This window comes from Amblyraja radiata, chromosome 6 (genome assembly GCF_010909765.2).
Source record: "Amblyraja radiata isolate CabotCenter1 chromosome 6, sAmbRad1.1.pri, whole genome shotgun sequence".
In the NCBI taxonomy this organism is placed as follows: domain Eukaryota; kingdom Metazoa; phylum Chordata; class Chondrichthyes; order Rajiformes; family Rajidae; genus Amblyraja; species Amblyraja radiata.
In genome coordinates, this window is record NC_045961.1 from 50,141,178 (window position 1) to 50,162,634 (window position 21,457).

Here is a 21,457-nt window from a genome sequence, read left to right on the forward strand (position 1 = left end):
AAAGGGTAGAGTAGCCTTCAAAAAATGTCTAATTTGTAAAAATCTAAAAAAGTGTGAATTACGTAAATTATATTTATTGGAGAGATGTTCGAAAGACATAAAACAACCATCCAAAAACAAATCACGAAAAACTACTAATCCCATCCTCTTCCATAACAGAAAGGCTTGATCAGTACTAGAAGGTTGGAAGAGAAAATTAGATAAGATAGGACTCGATAAGATAAAATCATTCACCCAAAAATCTTATGAAATTGAAACCATATTCGAAATGTATGTCTTATTATTGGGTTAGTCGTATATTTATTCAATCTCGTAATTGTAAAAGGCAACGAGGCCCCTAGAATAGAAGCCAATGATAGCCCTTGTATAGGATCACGCTCAAAATTTATCCATCCTGGGCATTGGGTATCTTCTAAATCTGTTGTCCAAAACGTTAAATAACGAGCATTAACTGCCCAATAGTAGAATCTAAGGTTCGGCATTGCCAAACCACAGTCTTTTTTTTGATTTCTGTAAGTATTTTTTACTTAGTCTGGAATTTTTATTCTGCCATATATATGAAGAAATTTTGGAATCAATAATATCAAAGAAATATTTGGCAATAAAAATTAGTATCGTCTGAAATAAATGCAAACATTTAGGTAAGATAAACATTTTAATAGCATTGATTCAGCCGATTAAAGATAAGGACATTGGTGACCATTTAGTGAACTGTTGTTTGTTATGGTCAATTAAAGAGAAATTAGCTTTAAATAAATCCTTGTGTTTCTTGGTAATCTTAATACCTAAATAAGTAAAACTTTCGGTAGTCAATCTAAGTGAAAACTGTCCATAATTTGAAACTAGATTGTTTAATGGAAAAAGCTTACTCTTACTAAGATTTAGTTTATAACCAGAGAAACTACTAAATTGAATAAGTAGTGCTACTATTGCCGGAATAGATTTCTCAGGGTTAGAAATGAATAATAACAGATCATCTGCAGAAAGAGATAGCTCTTGTGTCTTATTCCCGCGGACAATACCAAAAATATTAGGAGATTCCCTAATAGCGGTGGCCAAAGGTTCCAAAGCAATATCAAACAGTAAAGGACGGTCCTGTCTAGTACCTCAAAAGAGCCTGAATAAAGGGGATCTCTGATTATTGGTAAGTACAGAATCCTGAGGTATATGATATATCAGCTTGATACAATTTTGGACCAATCTTAAATTTTTCAAGTGTATTAAATAAGTATTGAATAAGTATTCCCATCCTACACTATCAAACTTTTCTCGGCATCAAGTGAAATGACACATACTGGGGTTTTATTTGACGCTGTATATACTATATTCATTAATCTCCGAACGTTAAAGTATGAGTAACGATTTTTAATAAAACCTGTCTGATCTTCAGAAATAATTTGTGGTAAAATATTTTCCAATCTTATAGCTAATATTTTGGAAGAATTTTGGAATCTACATTTAACAGTGATATAGGTCTATATGATGTCACTTCAGTAGGGTCTTCATCTTTTTTAAGAATTAAATAAATAGATGCTTCATAAAAGGATTGTGGTAATCTATTCATTAAAAAGGCTTCTTTAAAAACCTTGCATAGCCAGGGAGACAATAAACTTGAGAAATGCTTTAAAAATTCTACTGTAAACCCATCGAAACCGGGAGCTTTACCAGAATTCATTGAAAGGATTGCTTTCTGTATTTCTTCCTCCGTGATGGGTTCATCTAACAACAGAGACTCATTATGTGGTAAATTTGGCAAGTTCAGTTTCTTTAAAAACTCATGCATTATATTGGAATCAGTAGGAAATTCTGATTGCTATAAAATTCCTGAAGGATTTATTAATTTCATCATGGTCTACCGTTAGTGTACCATCCCGCTTACTCACTTTAGTAATCTGACGTTTGGCCGACACCGCTTTCAACTGATTAGCGAGTAATTTACCAGATTTTTCACCATGTATATAAAATTGACTTTTGGTTTTAAGTAGCTGGTTCTCAATCGGTGATACTAATAACAAATCATATCTCAATTGAAGTTCACCTCTATTCTTATAGAGCTCCAAACTAGGAGCTTTAGAATATTTTTCATCAATTTCTTTAATCTCGTCAGCCAATATACGTATTTCTTTTTGAGTTTGTTTCCCGCGGAGTATTAAATAATTTGTCCACGAATATATGCCTTAAAAGCATCCCAGACTACACCATTGGTTATTTCTTCAGTAGAGTTTGTTAAGAAGAAGAAAACAATCTAATCTTTAATAAAATTAACAAAGTTTAAATCTTGAAGCTGGGCGCATCTTTTTCTTAAACAAATCAGACATTACATTATGGAAAGACTTTCTTATTTCCAAAAGCTCGTAACTATAATCAGGAACAAACCGAAACTTGCATCCTTCATATTCAACCGCGCCTAACTTTTTTGCTGCCTGGAGAATATTCTCCTTCATTTGCACGAAGTGAAACCGAACAATCAAATGTCTCGGTTTATTACCAGATTTCTTCCCATCCTGTGTGCGTTATCCAAAAATGGAAGATTTTCATAGTGCTCAATGTTGAAAGTCTCCTTTATCATTTTAGAAGCATATTTTATAACATTATCTCCTTCTTGACCTTCCGGCAAACCAACAATTCGCAAATTCAGTCGACGGCTTCTGTTTTCCAGATCCATATTTTTAATCTTGTATTGCTGGTATTGTATTGCTCATTCATTCTCCGTTCCAGTTTTTCAATCTTCAAATCTCTCTCCTGGCCCAGGGTTCGCAAGTTATCAATTTGTTCCTTCTGTTCATGAGATTCATCTTGTATCACAATCAGCTTGTCTTGAACTTCCTTCAATATGCTCGAAACTCCTTTCACCATTTCTTCCAAACTGCAAAATCTTGTTTTCATTTCATTTTTCAGTTCATCGTTCATTTTCGATATTGCTTCTAAGATACTAGAGTCAGAAGCTGTGGCTGTGGCTTTCCCACGTTCCTTCCTTGGAGAGCTTTCTTTCTCTCTTGTCTCCATCCTTTACACGATTAAGGCGTATAAAAGTGTTATCAACACTTTATGAAAAGTTAGACCGTGCCTTGAAGTCAAGTAATAACAAGTAACATTGAAAGAGTGGTAAGTAAAAGTTAAAAGTTAAGGGAGCAAACGAATTTGCAACCTTTACAACATGCTGCCACTAGGAGAGTCCCTCCAACTTTAAGTAAGCCTTGCATCCCCCTCTCTCCAACCCTCCCCCACCCTAGTTTCACTGTCGTCCTGTTGAGTTTCACTGTTTGTGTCACTTGTTATTACCCTCCCCACAGCCAACAATGGACCGTTGTGGGCTCCACCTTTCCTTGATCATTGTTGCTTTATCCATATCTTTCTTTAATTTGTTCTATGTACCTACTATATCTCTCGTTTTCCTCTCGCCTGACTCTCAGTCTGAAGAAGGACCTCGACCCGAAACGTCACCTATTCGTTTTTTCTAGATATGCTGAAGGCCCGCTGAGTTACTGCAGATTTTTGTGTTTATCTTCAATAACACTTGTTATTCAATAACACTTCTCTAAACCAGTGCAACTTCCCATCCACTTGTACCCTGGTCCCTGAATGCACCCAAAGCAGCTGAGGCTGATGCTGCAGAGAACTTTGCATGATGCTTTATTAACACGTGTGCCAAGCTACAATGAAATTCATTTTTTTTGCACACAGTTCAGTAAGATTACTGCGATCTATAAGTACAATGCTCAATTAAATACAGGATGTACAGTAATCGGCCCCTGAGTCCATATGCAAGTGTCACCAGGTTTTGGAGCCAATTTACAGTCCCAGCTGCAGCTGGCCATAAAAGCCATTGCAGCCATCGCCCTCATCTGGTCATCCAGTGAACTATTGTCCCTCTCTCCTGGGCCCACCAGCCTTCAGCCTCAGTGTCGCGGGGGCGCCTCCTACAGCTGACATTGAGGGAATGGATGAGAAATCGGGATAACACAGAACTAGTGTGAAGGGGTGATCAACATTGACTGATGGGCTGAAGGGCCTGTTTTCATACTGTGCCTTTGAACTTAACTGGGGCACTGGAAAAGTCCCACCAATGCTGTCTCTACAAAGTCCTTAAAAATACACTGGAGGAGTGAGTGAACCAGCAGCAATGTCCTCTCTGATGGCCAACATAGCCTGGAGGCGCCAGTTATTTTTAGTCGGCTATGTTGGTCAAGTCAAAATGTTTGTAATCTGACACCAGACTCCACATGTCAGTCGGTATGCAATGTAAGCCAATGCACAAGAGGAGTGAAAGACATGAATGAGAGGAGGACCCGGTGTTTTCAGAACCATGGTGAAAATTTGAGCTGGGCACTTTCCACATTCTGACCGCTCGGCTTCTTGAATCTGAGGGATGGTCTCATTATTTTTCTGCTCGTGTGTTATCTTTCCAGCTCATATTTTCCAGCTTCATGCCCCAGGTTGCCATTATTTATTTATGGAATATTATTTACTGTATTACCAGCTCCGCTTGAAGGTGTGTCTTGCGGCCAATATCCTGTGGGAAAGGTCCGAGTTCCAGAAGTACTCATGAATCCAGAAACCCGCATTAACTCTCACCACTAGTACCAAGCAGAGGCCCATCAGATGTGTTCCAGCCAAGGGCACTTAGGTAGTTACTTTGAGAAGAGTTCCTGTGCGATAAACTCATGTTTTACTATGTATAGCATGAGAACATTGAAAAGACTCTTGGACAGGTACATGAATAGGAATCTGTACAGAGTTTGCACGTTCGCCCCATGAGACAGTCGCTTTCCCCGGGTGCTGTGATTTCACCTGCACTCCAAAGACGTACAGGTTTGTAGGTTAATTGGCTTCGGTAATTGTAAAATTATCCCTAGTGTGTAAGATAGTCCTAGTGTGCGGGGTGATTGCTGATCGGTGCGGACTTGGTGGGTCGAAGGGCCTGCTTCTGCTCTGTATCTCTAAATTAAACTAAATTAAGAAAAGTAGGTTCATCACCTTTAGGTCACGGAGAACGTACAAACTCTGTACAGACAGCACCCATCAGGAATTAACCTGGGTCCACTGTGCCGGCAATTATTGAATCTGTCTCCACCCATCACTCCAGTCAAGTTGATAACTTTCCCTCTGGAAGTCCACTTTGGGCTATGGAGTATGTTCACAATGTAGGAGGGGCTCGGACTTTGTAGATACAATTCCGTTCTGCATTACTTCTTTCGTGGTGTAATTCAGCTCCGCAAACACTTAGAGTAAATTCCAAATAGGACATGTCCACCTCAAAGTAGATTTTTCAGTTCAAGTACATCAAAGATTAAACGCAAGTGGTGTTGTACTGGGATGTAATTAGTAAAAGCAAATCTGAGATGTATATTAGGAAAGTATAGAATGTAAAGTTGGGCATTTTTAATTAGGGGCTATTGAACTATTTATTTGCGGTTTTGAAACAAGCTAGTTAATGGAGCTACTAAATCATAAAAAGGATAGTTACGTATTATAATGTAATGTTTGAAGGATGATATTTCCTCACTTGATTTCAAATTAGGGTGCAGTAAGAATCTTCATATTCATGATAAGGTGGAGAGAAAGAAAAGGTGGATGTTCTGCAGCTTAAAATCCCAGACAGGCAAAAGTCCTGTCAGATTTAATGATACAACAACATGGGGATTTCTTTAAAAGACACAAAGTGCTGGAGTAACAGCTGGACAGGCAGCATCTCTGGAGAAAACGTATAGTTGTCGTTTTAGGTCGAAACCCTTCTTCAGACTGAAAGTAGTGGTGGAAGAGGGTTGGAAGATCAGAACAAATCAGGACCTTTCATTGATGTAGTGGACTATTTAAGGATGAAATTGCTCATCTTTGAGTATTTCAGCTTGTTTTATACTGCATTTTTTTGTTTGCAGCTATTATTAAATTGAACAAAATTAAGTAATTTTGTTTTAGTTTAGTTTAGTGTAGAGTTCAATGTGGAGACAGGCCCTTCGTCCCACCGAGTCTGCGCCGACCATTGATCACCATTTCACACTAGTTCTATGTTATCCCACTTTCCCATCCACTCCCTACACACTAGGGACAATTTACAGAGGCCAACTAAGCTACAAATCCCTGCAGTCAAAAAAGCTAATAACAGAAGAAGCTAAAGAAGGTTCTCGACCTGAAACGTCACCCATTGCTTCTCTCCAGAGATGCTGCCTATCCCGCTGAGTTACTCCAGCATTTTGTGTCTACCTTCGATTTAAATCAGCATCTGCAGTTCTTTTCTACAAAGCTAATGGCATGTTGGCCTTCATTGCGAGAGGATATGAGTTTAGGAGCAAGGAGGTCCTACTGCAGTCGTACAAGGCCCTGGTGAGGCTGCACTTGAAGCAATTTTGGTCTCCTGATTTGAGGAAGGACATTATTGCTATTGAGGGAATGCAGCGTAGGTTCACCAAGTTAATTCCCAGGATGGCGGGACTGACATATGATGAAAGAATGGGAAAACTGGGCTTGTATTTACTGGAATTTAGAAGGATGAGAGGTTATCTTTTAGAAACATATAAAATTCTTAAAGAATTGGACAGGCTAGATGCAGGAAAAATGTTCCCGATGTTGGGGGAGTCCAGAACCAGAGGTCTGAGTATAAGAATAAGGGGTAGGCCATTTAGGACTGAGATGAGGACATTTTTTCTTCTCAGAGAGTTGTGAATCTGTGGAATTCTCTGCCACAGAAGGCAGTGGAGCCCAATTCATGGGATGTTTTCAGGAGAGAGTTAGATTTAGCTCTTAGGGCTAAATGAATCAAGGGATATAGGGGAAAAAGCAGGAACGAAGTACTGGTTTTAGTGATTGGAGGAGCAGCACCTCATATTTCGCTTGGGCAGTTTACACCCCAGCGGTATGAACATTGACTTCTCTAATTTCAGGTAGTCCCTGCTTTCTCCTCCCCTTTTCAGCTCTCCCTCAGCTCACTGTCTCTGCCTCTTCCTTTCTTCTTCCCCCCCACCACCCTCACATCAGTCTGAAGAAGGGTCTCGACCCGAAACGGTGCCTATTTCCTTCGCTCCATAGATGCTGCCTCACCCGCTGAGTTTCTCCTGCATATTTGTCTACCTTTGATTTTCCAGCATCTGCAGTTCCTTATTAAACATTCTGTCTACTCCACTGCGAAATCTCCTCAAGCTATGTCTACTTTGAAGAAGTTCTCCTCCTCTCTCCGAAGACAGTTTAACAAATTCCTCTCTCACTGCCACCCCCCTGTGAATCCTCCTTCCCTCTATCTCGGCCTCCTCCATGGCCAGAGTGAGGACCACCGTAAATTGGAGGAGCAGCACCTCATATTTCGCTTGGGCAGTTTACACCCTAGCGGTATGAACATTGACTTCTCTAATTTCAGGTAGTCCCTGCTTTCTCCTCCCCTTTTCAGCTCTCCCTCAGCCCACTGTCTCTGCCTCTTCCTTTCTTCTCCCCGCCCCCCCCCCCCCCAACCCTCACATCAGTCTGAAGAAGGGTCTTGACCCGAACCATTGCCTATTTCCTTTGCTCCATAGATGCTGCCTCACCCGCTGAGTTTCTCCAGCATTTTAGTCTACCTATTGATTTTAAATGATCAGCCATGGTCACCACGTCCAGGGGGCGCTGTCCTGTGCATGGCTGCCCAGCCAGCAGCTGTCTGTCTCTTCATTTTTTTATTTTAGTTAGTTTTGTTTGGAGGTCTAGACTTTTTTATGTGGGGGGTGGGGGGGGGGTGAAGGGGGAAACTACCTTTCAGGGTCCCTACCTGGTCGGAGAGGCGGCTTTTCTCCGGGCTGCAGCTTCGACCCGTCCTCGCGGCCTACCAGCGGGCCTGGGCGGCGTTTCCTGTCGGGGACTGCCCAGAACCTCGGCTTCGGCGGCGGCACTACGCTGGAGCGCTATCGCGGAGCGGGCGATGCCTTGCCCGGGTCGCCGCGCTGGAGCGCCGGTGAGCTGAGACCGCCGGGTAAAACATCGCGGAGCTGCGGGACTGTGGAGCGACCAGCTGCGGGCGGCAGCGCTGAACTTTACACCGGGAGCCTGGGATCTCTAGATGAGATCGCCAGTTGTGGAGCTCCAACCGGCGCGGCCTTGTTGGCTTCGGAAGCCGCGGCCTCCAGGGCGGAAGCGGCCGTTCCAGGGTTCCCAGGCCGCTGGGAGGACTCTCCCGACGCCAGAGCGACATCACCCGGCGAGAACGGCCTGGAACATCGGGCCTCCGTAGAGGCAACTGTGGAGGCCTCAATGGGCCCGACTATGGCTGAACTGGGGTTGGGGACTGGACTTTGTGCCTTCCCTCATGGTGGGAGCCATTGTGGGGGGATGTTCTTTGTGTTTAAGACTCTTATTGGTGTTATGTCTGTATTCTTTTTTTTGTGTGCTGCAAAATGGCAAAAAGCATTTCACTTCACTGCACCTAGGTGTATGTGAATGTGACTAATAAAATACCTTTGATACCTTTGATTGAATGGCGGTGCTGGCTCGAAGGGCCAAATGGCCTACTCCTGCACCTATTTTTAAAAACATTTCTATGTATCTATGTTTCTACATCTTTGGAATGCGAGAGGAAACTGGAGACCCGAGGAAAACCCACGCAGTCAGAGGGAGAATGTACAAACTCTGTGCAGATGGTGCCTGCAGCCAGAATGGAACCTGAGGTCTCTGCACTGTAAAGCAGCAACACTACCGCTGTGCCATAGTTGCCGCCCTTTCAACTCATGTAAAGATCAAAGTCAGAAGAAAAAAACGAGGAGCTGAACCTGCCCTACACCTCTGCAAAACATGCAGCGCAAAAATGGACGTTTAGCAATTAGTTTAAAAGTTTAAATTTTCCAGGATTTGGCCCAATTATTTGAAATTATAATTGGTAGCGCAGAATACTTGTAGGCTATTTCTGCAGCTTCCTGCTGTTTCCTTTTTGGATTGTCAGTGGAAAGATGAGTTTCATCGTGATGTGGGTAAATTAAACAAATCCATCTGGTAGATATCTGAATGATTGATTGTATTGGGTGTGGGGTTTACTTTCAAACCAGTTGTACTTTCTATTGAAGTTGATCCTGTCAATTTAGTGTGAAGTAGAACATTTAAAATTAGTGTGATTTTTATTGTTTTGATAATGCTGAATACTTGAAGATTGCATAAGACAAAAAGACCATAAGATACTAGACCAAGTGCAGACCCGTTGGGTCTGTTCCCCCAACGTGCGGTTGTGGGGGGGGGGAGGCGGCATGCAGAGAGACACAGAGAGAGGGGCAAGAGGGATAGGGGGGTGGAGAGGAGGAGAAGAGGGAGGGTGGGTGAGGGGGGGAAAGGTGGGGGAGGAGAGGGTGAGAGTGAGGGGGAGAGAGAGGGGGTGCTGAGAGGGGGGTGAGGTGGGGAGCAGGGAGGGGTGGAGGGGAAGAGGGTAGGGGGTGTGGAGGGGGTGTGGAGGGGGGAGAGAGGGGGAGAGAGGAGAGAGGAGAGAGGGGGGAGGGGGCAGGGGGGGAGAGAGGGGGGGAGAGGGGGGGAGAGAGGGTGTGCCTAGAGGGGAGTGAGGTGAGGGGAGGGGGAGAGGTGGGGAGCGGGGAGGGAGGGTGGAGGGAAGGGGGTAGGGGTGTGTGGAGGGAGGGGTTTAGGGGAGGGATGGTGGGGGAGGGGATGGAGGGGAGGGGAGGAGAGGTATAAAAAGAGGGGAGAGAGAGGAGAGAGAGAGAGAGCGTGGGAGAGGAGGGGAGGAGAGGGGGGGAGGGGGGGAGGAGAGGGGGGGGAGAGGGGAGGGAGGGGAGGAGGAGAGGGGGGGGAGAGGGGGGGGGAGGAGGGAGAGGGGGGAGGGCGAGGGGGGAGAGAGAAAGGGAGAGAGACAGGGGGGGAGAGAGAAAGGGAGACAGGGGGGGAGAGAGAGAGAGAAAGAGAGAGGGATAGGGAGAAAGAGAGAGGGATAGGGAGAAAGAGAGAGGTGCCATTTTACCCAAACCCCCCAAACAACCATTTGCAGGCAGTGCTTTTTTCCTCAAACTAACCATATTTTCATTTTCAAACCACATTATGGGTACTCACAGCTGTAGTGACATTTGTTCAGTGTTATTCAGAGCTCTGATTGAGGCACACCACTTGCAGAGACTGATTGAGGCACACCACTTGCAGAGACTGATTGAGGCACACCACTTCCTGGTTTTATAGTCCCTCCCCCCCCTCCAGCAGGGGCAGCAGAGAGAATGGGGAATTTTGTAAAAACATTAATATCTCGGTCATATTTCATCGACGGGAAAAATCCTCGGCACACATGCGGCGGAGGGGGGCTCTGAGCGAGGTGGCCAAAAATGACGGCCGTAGGTGGCGGCGTTCTCTCGGAAATTGCAGCACAGATCGCCAAAACGGGTCAAGAACAGAGTTTTAGAGATAGATAGATAGATAGATAGATAGATAGATAGATAGATAGATAGATAGATAGATAGATAGATAGATAGATAGATAGATAGATAGATAGATAGATAGATAGATAGATAGATAGATAGATAGATAGATAGATAGATAGATAGATAGATAGATAGATAGATAGATGCAGAATTAGGGCATTCAGTCGTAGAATTGGGTGGCACAGTGACGCAGCAGTGAAGTTGCTGCCTAACAGCACCAGAGACCCAGGTTCGATCCTGACTATGGGTGGTGTTTGTACGGAGTTTGTACATTCTCCCCGTGACCACATGGGTTTTCCCCGGGTGCTCTAGTTTCATCCCACACTCCAAAGACGTACAGGTTTGTAGGCTAATAGGCTTGGTATCCTTGTATGTTGTCCCTAGTGTATGTAGGATAGTGCTAGTGTGTGGGGATCGCTGGTCAGCGTGGACTAATTGGGCTGAAGGGCCTGTTTCAGCGCGGCATCTCTAAACTAAACGACATAAATATTTACATGGACCAATTGACTGAGAAACATTTTTTTTTCTCCAGAAATAATTTTGTAAATTGTAAATTGCGTATTGTATTTTTGCTTCATTATTTGTAAGACTGCAGTGAAAACTCACTTTCGCAGATCAGCTCCACCAACCAATTTTCTTCAACTATCATTCATTGTATTCTTTATCTCATTTATATTGAATGCTTCGCTGGTAACCTTTTCACCATTTATATATCCTTTTAATTGAAATGTTCCCTGAAACTTCAATTCTTACTCCTAACTTTAAATTTCCCTTTCATAATACTGTTAAACACAGTAAACTATTTCTGTAGATTATCAAGAAACAGACACTGACGTAATCCAATGCTAATCTTTTAAAACACTTCATCATGTCTCTTTGGCTCAGTCTGCCTTGGCCTACACGATTTCCCGATTGCCAAACATTTTAACTCCACTTCCCATTCCCACTGACCTTTCTGTCCTGGGCCTCCTCCACTGTCACGTTGAGGCCACACGCAAATTGGAAGAACAGCATCTCATATTTCACTTGGGCAGCTTAAAACCCAGCAGTATGAATATTGATTTCTCCTATTTTGTAACCCTTGCATTCCCTCTCTCCCTGTCCCTCACCCTCCCTAACATCCTGCTAGTTTCACATCCTCTCATTATCACCTCCTCCACAGCCAACAGTAGACCATTGTGGGCTCCTTTACCATAGGTGCCGGCTCTGATCTGTTCTGTACCTGTTCATACCTCTAGTTTCTCTTTCCACTGACTCTCAGCAGTCTGAAGACGGGTCTCGACCTAAAACGTCACCTATTCCTTTTCTCCAGAGATGCTGCCTGACCCGCTGAGTTACTCCAGCACTTTGTATCTATCTTCAGTGTGAACCAGCATCTGCAATTCCTTCCTACTCATCATGTTTGATGTTGATGTTACTGAGTGGTAGACATTGAGATAGGTCGTTTTTTTCCCTTGGGGATTGGAACGATGAAGGCTTCCATGAAGCAGAGTGAGAGATTGAAGTTGTTGGCAATGACTGTTGATTGACTCACGATTTCAGAACCCATCCAGGGACTCCATCAGGGATGGCCGCTTTCTGACGGATCTTAAGCAGATTGGATGCCCTGCTTTAGGGTGGCACAGAGGTGCACTGGTTGAGCTGCTGTCTCGCAGCACCAGAGACCTGGGTTCGCATTTGCCCTTGGGTGCTGTGTGCGTGGAGATTTGCACATTCTCCCTGTGACCGCGTGAGTTTCCTCCGAAGCTCGTTTTCTACCCACATCCCAAAGACGTGCGGGTTTGTAGGTTAATTGACCTCTGTAAATTGTCCCTAGTATGTAAGGATAGAACTAAATTAAATCATTTTGTTTTAGTCTCTCACAGGAGCTTGAGTTAACTGATTCCATTCTCTGAACAATTATTACTTTCATTCACTTAGAAAGACTCAGATGGGTTGAGTAGTTTGTTAGTAAAGTGGAATTTTAGACTTCATTTGAGGGATCTTATGGTGAATATGTATTGGGTTATAAATATAAAAGGGTTATTTCTGAACCTCTAAATAGGGGAAATAAAGAAATGCTTTAAAAATGTCCAAATGTTTAAAAAAAGCTAGTTCTGGACTTTAGTCCCTCAAGTCTTCAAAGACTTTATGCTTCCTCTTTCCACACTGTATCTCTAAACTAAGACCTTTTCACTCAGTGGGTGGTGGATATATGGAACAAGCTGCCAGGGGAGGTAGTTGAGCTTGCTATTAAAGCATTTAACATATACTTGGACAGGTACATGGATAAGAAAAGTTTAGAGGGATATCGACAAAACATGGGCAAATGGGACCAGCAAATGGGGCACCTTGTTCGTCATGGATGTGTTGGGCTGATGGGCCTGTTTTGGTGCCGCATGGCACTATGGCTCAAGGTTAAGAGAGGATGGCACAGTGAAGCAGTGGTAGTGTTGCTGCCTTACAGCACCAGAGACCCAAGTTCAATCCTAGAAACTTAGAAACATAGAAAATAGGAGCAGGAGTAGGCCATTCGGCCCTTCGAGCCTGCACCACCATTCAATATGATCATGGCTGATCATCCAACTCAGTATCCTGTACCTGCCTTCTCTCCATATCCCCTGATCCCTTTAGCCACAAGGGCCACATCTAACTCCCTCTTAAATATAGCCAATGAACTGGCCTCAACTACCTTCTGTGGCAGAGAATTCACCACTCTCTGTGTGAAAAATGTTTTCCTCATCTCGGTCCTAAAAGATTTCCCCCTTATCCTTAAACTGTGACCCCTTGTTCTGGACTTCCCCAACATCGGGAACAATCTTCCTGCATCTAGCCTGTCCAACCCCTTAAGAATTTTGTACGTTTCTTTAAGATTCCCCCTCAATCTTCTAAATTCTAGTGAGTACAAGCCGAGTCTATCCAGTCTTTCTTCATGTGAAAGTCCTGCCATCCCAGGAATCAGTCTGGTGAACCTTCTCTGTACTCCCTCTATGGCAAGAATGCCTTTCCTCAGATTAGGAGACCAAAACTGTACGCAATACTCCAGGTGTGGTCTCACCAAGACCCTGTACAACTGCAGTAGAACCTCCCTGCTCCTATACTCAAATCCTTTTGCTATGAATGCTAACATACCATTCGCTTTCTTCACTGCCTGCTGCACCTGCATGCCTACTTTTAATGACTGGTGTACCATGACACCCAGGACTCGTTGCATCTCCCCTTTTCCTAATCGGCCACCATTACTTTCTGGATTTCTACTTTCCTGTTTTTGCCACCAATCCTGACTATGGATGCTGTCTGCATGGAGTTTGTACGTTCTCCCCGTGACCGCAAACGTTTTCTCTGGGTGCTCCGGTTTCCTCGCACACTCCAAAGACGTACCGGTTTGTAGGTTAATTGGCTTCGGTAAAATTGTCCCTAGCTCGTAGGATAATGCTAGTGTATGAAGTGATTACTGGCCGGCGCGGGCTCTGTGGGCCGAAGGGCCTGTTTCCGTGCTGTTTCTCTAAAGTCTAAAGACTCCATAACTCGTTGAGCTGTGCAAGGTTAAGGGAGAGCATTGGAATGGTTGGAGCTCCAAAATGGCAGTATTGTCATCAAATTATATTGTTATTGACTTTTCTCCTTCTTCAGCTTAATCAAATGTGTACGTGCATCTTGGTTGCCAATTTGAAGTTTTTAATAGAACTAAATTGTGTATAAAATCTTGAAGAATAGATCAGGTAGACCCACAGTCTCTTGCCCAGAGTAGGGGAATTGAGAAGCAGATGGCATTGGTTTAAGGTGAAAAATTTAAGGGGGAAAAAATTTATAGGAATTTGAGGGGTATTTTTTTCACACAAAGGGTGGGTGCATGGTACGAGCTACCAGAGGAGGTAGTTGAAGCAGGGACTATCGCAACATTTAAGAAGCAATTAGACAGGAACATGGATAGGGTAGGTTTAGAGGGATATGGGTCAAATGCAGGCAAGTGGGACTGGTGTATATGAGACATGTTGGTGGGCATGGGCAAGTTGGGCCGAAGGGCCTGTTTCCACACTCTATGACTATGACTCTATGACTAACAGATCCAATTTCTCCTCGTGCAAACATTGCAAGAGATGGTGAATGCTTCTTGCAGGTGGAAGAGTGCTGCATTAACATAGTGATTAGGACATTGGGAATCTTGTTACTGATGGACTTACAAATCATTATGGCACTTTAGGGATATGACAAGGAAGGATCTGACCTAATAATGGCTTCAGTTCTGTACTGTAAAGTATCACCATAATTGTGCTTTTTAATTGGAATGTCAAAAGAATCATTTGTGGTGTCTTCTGCGCGCAATTAATCGGAATATAAACTGACTTCTTCCCCGACACACGGTGCCTAATAACAGGGAAAGATTTTCCTGGTTTGTTATAATAAGTAACATAGAAGATATAATTAACTATACCTGACATGAAGCCACAGTTTGCAGAAACAAGGAACTGCAGATTTGGGTTTACCAAGGAAAGTGCTGAAGTATCTTAGCAGGACTAGCAGCATCCCTGGAGAACATGGATAGGTGACATTTCGGGTCGGAACCCTTCTACAGACTGATTCTTCAGTCTGAAGAATTAATTAATTAATTGATTAATTCATTCGTGTTTATTGGCCAAGTATTCACATACAAGGAATTTGCCTTGTTCCGCCCGCAAGTGACAACATGACATACAATGGCAGTTAGGAATGACACATGAAACATTAAACATTAATAATAAAACATTATCGATTAAACAAAATATCAGAGCATTCAAGAAGGATCATGAATTGAAGCATCACCTATCCATGTTCTCCGGGGATGCTGCCTGACTCGTTAATTTGCTCCAGCACTTTGTGTCCTTTGGCTCCCTGTTTCTACATGTCAGCATTTTAGAATGTTTGGGATCCCTGCCAACTATTGGAAGCTAAGGTAAACTTCTCATAAAAGTTAAAGAAGCAAGAAGTTTATTCCTATTCAGATGAAAAGAAGATTGCTTATCTATATTACAAAAAGTCTGATCTTGACCACTTCCTGTTTTTCTGTTTCATGATTTTAGAAAATACGCTGCCACATACGGCTGTGATTTTTGGCCATCTTACTCAGAGTCCCCCTCCGCTGCGCAGGACAAGAGGATTTTTCACATTGATGAAAAATAAAAGAGTTATTAATGTTTTTAAAATGTTGAGATTCTCTATGCTGCCCCTGCTGGTGGGAGCGGGGAGGGACTATAAAACCCAGAAGTGTTGTGCCTCAGTCAGTCTCTGCAAGATGGGGGAAGTGAGAGGGTCCCATCTCTCAGTCTGAGCTGTGAATAACACTGAACACATGTCTACTAAACTGTGAATGTGGTTTTACTGACCTTGAGTGCCCTTAATGTGCTTTGAACATGAAAATGTGGTTGGTTTGAAATAAAAGCACTGCAAATGGTTGGTGGGGTTGAGCTGAAGTAAAAGCACTGCAAATGGTGGGTGGGGGTTTGGGTTGAAGTGAAAGCAAGGGAAATGGTTGGTGGGGGTTGGGTTGAAGTGAAAGCACTGCAAATGATTGATGGGGGTTGGGTTGAAGTGAAAGCACTGCAAATATAACCATATAACCATATAACAATTACAGCACGGAAACAGGCCATCTCGGCCCTACAAGTCCGCGCCGAACAATTTTTTTCCCTTAGTCCCACCTGCCTGCACTCATACCATAACCCTCCATTCCCTTCTCATCCATATGCCTATCCAATTTATTTTTAAATGATACCAACGAACCTGCCGCCACCACTTCCACTGGAAGCTCATTCCACACCGCTACCACTCTCTGAGTAAAGAAGTTCCCCCTCATGTTACCCCTAAACTTCTGTCCCTTAATTCTGAAGTCATGTCTTCTTGTTTGAATCTTCCCTATTCTCAAAGGGAAAAGCTTGATCACATCAACTCTGTCTATCCCTCTCATCATTTTAAAGACCTCTATCAAGTCCCCCCTTAACCTTCTGCGCTCCAGAGAATAAAGACCTAACTTATTCAACCTATCTCTGTAACTTAGTTGTTGAAACCCAGGCAACATTCTAGTAAATTTCCTCTGTACTCTCTCTATTTTGTTGACATCCTTCCTATAATTGGGCGACCAAAATTGTACACCATACTCCAGATTTGGTCTCACCAATGCCTTGTACAATTTTAACATTACATCCCAGCTTCTATACTCAATGCTCTGATTTATAAAGGCTAGCATACCAAAAGCTTTCTTTACCACCCTAACTATATGAGATTCCACCTTCAAGGAACTATGCACGGTTATTCCCAGATCCCTCTGTTCAACTGTATTCTTCAATTCCCTACCATTTATCATGTACGTCCTATTTTGATTTGTCCTGCCAAGGTGTAACAAATGGTTGGTGGGGGTTGGGTTGAAGTGAAAGCACTGCAAATGATTGATGAGGTTTGGGTTGAAGTGAAAGCACTGCAAATGGTTGGTGGGGGTTGGGTTGAAGTAAAAGCACTGCAAATGGTTGGAAGTCTAAACTTGACAACTTCCTGTTTGCACTGTATATTGATTTTAGATAAAACCCTACCACGTACAGCTGTGGCATTTTTGGCCATCTTACTCAGTCCCCCTACGCTCATCAGGTGCAGAGGATTCTTCCCATCAATGAAAAATAAAAGTGTTATCAGTGTTTGAAAAATGTTGAGAATCTCTCTCCTGTCAATCACGCCATGAAGGCCACACCTTTTCCAGTGGGAGGGGGAGGGATTATAGAACCGGGAAGTGTGGGTGTGGCTCAGTCTCTGCATGACGGGGGAGGGAGAGGTCATGACTCTGTCTGAGCTGTGAATCAACTGAACACACTGAATGTCTACTGAACTGTGAGTGTGGTGTTTTGTGTGGTTTTATGGTGGTTTCACCCTGCTTGAAATGGTATGAAACTGCATTTGAATGTGGTGGCCTTGCACCCTGCACGAAATGGTATGAAACTGCATTTGAATGTGGTGGCCTTGCACTCTGCATGAAGTGGTATAAAATTGTACTTGAATTTGGTGGCCTTGCACCCTGCTTGAAGTGATATGATTTGGTGGCCTTGCACCCTGCTTGAAGTGGTATGAAACTGCACGAGTTTGGTGGACTTGGATCTTGCATGAAGTGGTATGAAACTGCCCTTGAATTTGGTGGCCTTGCACCCTGCTTGAAGTGGTATGAAACTGCACTTGAATTTGGTGGCCTTGTGCCCTGCTTGAAGTGGTCGGAGATTGCACTTGAATTCGGTGGCCTTGCACTCTGCTTAGAGTGGTAGGAAACTGCACTTGATTTTGGTGGCCTTGCACCCTGCTTGAAGTGGCAGGAAACTGCACCTGAATTTGGTGACCTTGCACCCTGCTGGAAGTGGTATGAAACTGCACTTGAATTTGGTGGCTTTGCACCCTGCTTGAAGTGGTAAGAAACTGCACTTGAATTTGGTGGCCTTACACCCTGCCTGAAATGGTAGGAAAATTGATTTGAATTTGGTGGCCATGCACCCTGCTTGAAATGGAATTTCAAGGAATAGCCGTGAGTCAACTGCCAGCTCACCAGCCGTGAGTGAGCTGCCAGCACATCGGGCTTGAGGGACTGAGCTGCCACCATGACAATCCATTTGGCACAATGTCCATACTAGCCCTCTGGAGGCCAGTCCCTTCAGCCCACAACACCCATAGCAGCGCTCCAGAAAGACCCCCCCCCCCCTCCACTGCCCACCAATATTGGAATTGGTGGAGAGGTGGAATATTGCGTTGGGGGACCAGCCCTCCCGTGTGAACATGGGACCCAACGGGTCCCACAGTCTAGTATAACAATGCAACTTTTTTCCTTTTCTTGTTTATTACGGGTTTACTATGTTTACATTTCTGGTGTGCTGCTGCAAGTAAGAATTTTGTTGTTCCGTTTCGGGACATTTGACAATAAAACACCCTCGACAGTTGACTCTTTGCATGTGGCATTTTGTGAGGCGGTTTTGTTGGGGTATTGAGGACAGTAGTGGAGCTTGGAAGTGGTGGAGAATTCATCATGGACAATAGATGGTTCAGTAAAATTAGTTCATTAAGGGTGTGCTCAGCTTCATGTAGTTGACAGGGTTCTGAAGATATAGGAATCTGAGATGGCCATTATTCATGTGTAGGAAGGAACTGCAGATACTGGTTTACACCAAAGATCAACACAGAATACTGGAATAACTCAGCGGGACAGGCAGTATCTTTGGAGAATAGGAATAAGTGATGTTTCAGGTCGAGACCCTTCTTCAGAAGGGTCTTAAACTGAAATGTTATCAATTTCTTATCTACGGAGATGCTACCTGCCCCGCTGAGTTACCCCAGCATTTTGTGTTTATCTATGGCCATTATTAATGCTACAAAGCAGGTCAGTGATGTCCCCAATCTCTTTAAAATACTTAATTGGGCGTCCTGCCATCTTTTATGAAGGTTGACTGCCCACCCATTGTTTCCTTTCTACAAATCTGAAACTAGGGACAAATGGGTCTCAGCTTTCATGTCTTTGTGGTTATCTCTGTTCACCTGACACCAGCTTACTCAATTTTCGAGGTTAGTTTTCACTGCAATGTTTCATGACACCAATCTGTGAAAAGGCAATGTCCTTTCTAACATAATTTTTTTCCTAAAATGTTAAGATTTTAAAATGGTGCAGTTAAAAATGTGCAGGTACTATCACAATGTTTAAGAAACATGTAGACATGTACATGGATAGGTTTCGAGAGATATGGACCAAAAGTAGACAAGTGGGACTAGTGTAGATGGGGCATGTTGATCAGAATGGGCAAGTTGGGCCAAGGGCCTTATTTCAACCTGTATGACTCTATGAGTATGTTTATTTTTATTTTTATCTTTCACCCAACTGACCCCTCACAATCTGTCTGTTCTTAACCAAAAGAAACATTTAGAGTGGTAAGGAAGGCCTATGTTATGCCTGCCTTCATTGGTCAGAGCATTGAGTATAACAGTCGGGAAGTCAAGATGCAGCTTTATAGGACTTTGGTTAGGCCGCATTTGGAGTACTGCGTGCAGTTCTGGTCACCCCAGTACAGGAAGGATGTGGAGACTTTGGAGAGGGTGCAGAGGAGATTTACCAGAATGATGGCTGGATTAGAGGGTATTAACTACAGGGAGAGGTTGGACAGACTTGGATTGAGCTTGGATTGGATTAGGGAGTATTAGTTATAAGGAGCGATTGGAACACTGGAGGTTGAGGGGAGACCTGATAGAACTACATAAAATTATGCGAGGCATAGACAGGGCAGACAGTCAGAACCTTTTCCCCAGGGTGGAAAGCTTGCTGTGAGACCTGATTGAAGTATTTCGTCAAATGGTGTTTTTGCCATTGTGCCACGGAATGTCCCAGCCCTCAGCAGTTTCATTGTATAATCTTTTCCAAAAGACTTGAATATAAATTGAGAACAGTTTGCCAAGAATTTATTGTAATCGGCTCTGGAGGTTTGAAAACGACCAGTTAATCATTTCTCAAATAGTAGTAAATATTTTGAACGCAAGCAGTGCAGCAGAAAGGAATCCCGGGCAGGGAATTTATAAAAGGCGTCGGTGCCTCGAACCCACATGATTAGTTTGAACCATGACAGACTGAAATTTATGACCTGCAGCTGTTGGATGTCTGATTCGAGCCTCAGCACTGAGCAGTGGTGTGAAGCATAACAGTCCGAGGAGACCTCAAGAGAAAGGCAAGCACAGCACAAGATACCAGGGTAGGAATCAGTGTCACTTGGTGGTCTGCCTTTGTTATGCCTGACTCTGTATTTTTAAAGGAATGCTGCTCTTTATTAACAGGACGAGCACTTTCTGTGGCACTTTTTCTTGTCTTAACGATCAGTTTCTGGTTTGACAAGCAAGGGGCTGATTGTTGCTCACGGTCCGATACAGAAAAACTTTGTGCGGTTACTTCACAAAAATGTATGATTAGTCCAAGCAAGGTGTCCTGTCAAGGGAGGATTGGGAACATTGGCATGAAATCACTCTGAGTTAATGGATCTGCACCCGTGTTTACGTCTTGAGTTATTATTGTACTAAAGTCACAGGTGACCTATTTCAGTCTGTGACTGCAAAGTATGACATTGGTTGATTTACAATGAGTAAAATGTTAGAGAAGCTGGTAAAATGTAACACAGGTTAATGGTAACAGAGGGCAGAAGTGAAATACTCTCTATTTGATTTGCAACCTTCCAGTCCCCAACAAATCTTTTTTTTCTGCTTTTGATTTTAGTTTAGTTTAGTTTAGAGATACAGCACGGAAACAGGCCATTCAGCCCACCGAGTTCTGGCTGACCATTGATCCCCACACACTAGGGACAATTTACGATCTTTCCCGAAGCCAATTAACCTACAAATCTGCACGTCTTTGATGTGTGGAGGAAACAGGAGAACCCGGAGAAAACCCACGCAGTCACGGGGAGAACGTACAAGCTCTGTACAAGCAACACCCATAGTCAAGATCGTACCCTGGTCTCTTGTGCTGTGAGGCAGCAGCTCTACTGCTGTGCCACCGTGCCTCCCCTAAACTGTAATTATTATTATTATTTTAGATTTCAGACTTTTTAGAGATACAGAGCAGAAACGAGCCCTTTCGGTCCACTGAGTCCGCACTGACCAGTGATCATCCCGTATACTAATCTACTAGATACAATTTTTACTACGAACCAAAGCCAATTAACGCACAAACTGCCCGTCTTTGAGAATTAACCAACAAACCTGTATCGAATCTGGGTCTCTGGGGCTGGAAGGGAGCAACTCTACCACTGCACCACTGTTTTCCTTTTGAATCACTGGCGAAATGGAGATTTGAACAACCCCAAGTAAGTGAGTGCAGAAGCGCTGGTTTGCCTGCACAAATTTGTTCAAGCAATCTGTGAATCATCTGGTGCAGCAAAACATGTGGGGCAGGGTGCGGCCCGAACAGTCAATTCCACAATTAGAAAACAGACACACATTGGAATCTGGCAGCAGAGGGGAAGGCAAGTTTCCATCTGGATTCATTAACTGAACATTAGAAACTGGGCTCTCACAGGCAGTCAAGTGTGGAACACAAAGTGCTGGAGTAAGTTAGTGGGTCAGGCAATATCTTTGGAGGA

General features: G+C 43.6%; 1 protein-coding gene across 5 annotated transcripts in view; it reads left to right on the forward strand.

Annotated features, from left to right (window-relative positions):
• sgcg (sarcoglycan gamma) overlaps nucleotides 1–21,457 on the forward strand; it is a 329,148-nt gene that overhangs the window by 82,995 nt on the left and 224,696 nt on the right. The window contains exon 1 of one of the 5 annotated variants that reach the window (XM_033022757.1): nucleotides 19,914–20,077. The exons of 3 other annotated variants lie outside the window; for them this stretch is intronic. The gene's annotated coding sequence lies outside the window, so the exon portion shown is untranslated. Of the gene's footprint in view, nucleotides 1–19,913; nucleotides 20,078–21,457 lie in introns of those variants that run through there. One more of the 5 variants, XM_033022758.1, reaches the window with a different exon arrangement.